The sequence below is a fragment of the Lissotriton vulgaris genome, chromosome 9, assembly GCF_964263255.1.
Source record: "Lissotriton vulgaris chromosome 9, aLisVul1.2, whole genome shotgun sequence".
In the NCBI taxonomy this organism is placed as follows: domain Eukaryota; kingdom Metazoa; phylum Chordata; class Amphibia; order Caudata; family Salamandridae; genus Lissotriton; species Lissotriton vulgaris.
The window spans coordinates 420,850,257-420,852,732 of NC_141697.1; the positions used below are offsets into that span (position 1 = coordinate 420,850,257).

The following is a 2,476-nucleotide window of genomic DNA, read 5'->3' on the forward strand; positions in this document are numbered from 1 at the left end:
GTGGTGCAGGGTAGAGTGCAGTGGCATAGAGTGCCGTGGTGCAGAGTAGATTAGAGTAGCGTAGAGGGGATTGGAATAGAGTGCACTGGTGCAGAATGGAATGGTACAGATTAGAGTGCAGTGTTGCAGAGTGGAGTGCCATAGAGGGGAGTAGTGCACAGTAAAGTGGAGAGGCCTAGAATGGAATGGTGTAGCGTGCATTTGCTTGGAGTGAGTACATTGGAATGGAGGGCATTGGCATAGAGTAGAGTGGTGAAGATTAGAGTGGTGCAGAGTGGAGTGCAGGGGCTTGGAGTGGTGTAGAGTGGAAAGCAGAAATCGAATCCTGGTGAAAATATAGGGTCACTGGAGGTACAAACTCTAGCTGGAAAGACTAAAACTAATAAAGTTAGCAACCAAGCATATGTGACTTACAAACAACAAAGCCATTGGTAAACAATGGACCAAATGCATTCCCAGTGAAGCTTTCTAAATGTCCCAAGAAGACTTTAGCAAACCAGACAGCTGCACTATTTGGTAGGTTACAAAACACTCTGAAACTAATTGGTTAGCCATTGCAAAGGTACAGTAAGAACTAAATAGCATCCACTGCTCTCAAACACCAAACCGTGCTATAAGCAAATCCCGGTGATCAATGTGCGGGTCTACAAGACCTAGACTTTGGCCTCACCTCTCTTGAACTCCTCCAGCACGGTATTGAGCTTGGTGACTTTAAATACAAAGTGCAGTGGGTGGTTGTAGAACTTGGTGATGGTGCTGAGGGGCGTTCAGTCCTCGGGTCCACCGTTCCAAGGTCCTTGACATAGAGGATGTCCACAATTTTAGAGCTCTTTTACTCATAGACAGGGATACAAGTATAACCGCTCTGCAAGATCTGTGACATGGTGCTGAGGTCACGCATGGCACTCAGCATGAAGCAGTCCTGCCCCGGCATCAGGGTGCCCTTCACAGTCATATTCCTCAGAGCATCTTTGCTGAACTCCTTTTTCACAAACTCGTTGTAAGACTCACCATTGCGCATCATGTCCACCACTTTATCTGACAGCAGGCTTGGACTGATATCGAGACGGAAGGCCAGATTCGGCAGTTTGCCAAGTTGGAAAAGAAAGAGGGAAAATAACGACCATACACAAATGTCAGCCAGAGGGTGCAGACGCTCAGCTCCAGGCCCCAGTGTGAAGCGAGAGCTGCTGGAGCCAGCTCGCCTGGCAACAAGAGACAGCCCACTGCCAAAAAGATGGCAGGCGCTGGTAAACCCAGAGCCAGGTACAGCAGGACATCAGCTGCTGCATTGGCCACCACTGCCAGGATCAATGTGGCAATGAGGGCCACAGTGCCACATCGTTGCAGTCTCTCCAGTCACTTTGCATTGCATTGCTCTTTCTGGGATCCACATTAGTGCAGTACATGCAGCTCTACTAGTTCTAAGCTTAAGGAGCTAAGCTGCAAGTCATGTGCAAGACCACTGCCGGGGCTGCCAGGATACCTAGGAGCCAAGGTGGAGTACTTGGAGCCAACTTGCCATCAAGTACCACCACAGCACCAGCGAAGGTATCCCAGGGCTGGTCCAAAGCTGTCCATGTGCAAATGTGATATAGCCATGCAGGAGCCCCCTCTGGGACAGCCACAGTCACCAGTCCTGAATACCCTCCCCATTCCTGTGGTTCCAGCTGCAATAGCCCCTCATCTTGGAACCCCAGTCCCCGGCAAGCAGCTGCTAGACCACCTCCTGAGAAACCTAGCCAGGCCCAGGACGCATTAAGTAGTCCCTCTCCATTAAGGCGAAGGCTGAAGGAGCACCCAGGGGCACACAGATGACACCTCCAATAAAGGATGCACTTTGGAGATCTTCGAGTTGCAAGCCCAGCAGCGCAGGGGGCGGGTCGTGAGTCATTGGGTCCGTTGGGAGCACTGTAAGCACCAGCAGCCTACAACTCCATTCTCCTGATTCCATCATAGTCTGGCTGCCCAACACCATATTAGGTGGAGCAGAGTTGCAAACACTCCCCGCCCACCCATTCAACTCTCATTGGTCCAAGAGAGAAATCGAGCCACCAATAAAGAGAGGGGGTCGAATTAATGAATTGTAAAGACGCTGAAAGGAAAACAGATTAGAAATAATAGGATTGGTAAATTTTATTTTTGCAGTTTATTATCCGGCACGTGTCTCTCTAAAACTTATAGTTAATTAAATCACATTGGAAAAATCTGTCAGACCGAGTTTGCAGTGTCAAAATTATTATACAAGTGTGTCTGCCTCTGACACAGCAGAAGGAACCAAGAAGCCCTCCCCACAACCAGAGACGAACTGCCAATTTGCAACATGAAAAATATAATTTAAAAAAAACAAAAAGGATTTGGGTGTGCCGTGTTATAGGGAAGTTATGCGTCCGCCATTATTGAAGCTCAAAAGCAAGTAAAACAAGGGGTATCAAGACCCTGGCCCAGGGGTCCACACATGCCGTGGCTAGTACGG

General features: G+C 48.9%; 1 pseudogene; it reads right to left on the reverse strand.

Annotated features, from left to right (window-relative positions):
• Positions 1-653: 653 nt before the first annotated feature.
• On the reverse strand, positions 654-1,978 carry LOC147690210 (metal transporter CNNM3-like; annotated as a pseudogene).
• Between the last annotated feature and the right edge of the window lie 498 nt (positions 1,979-2,476).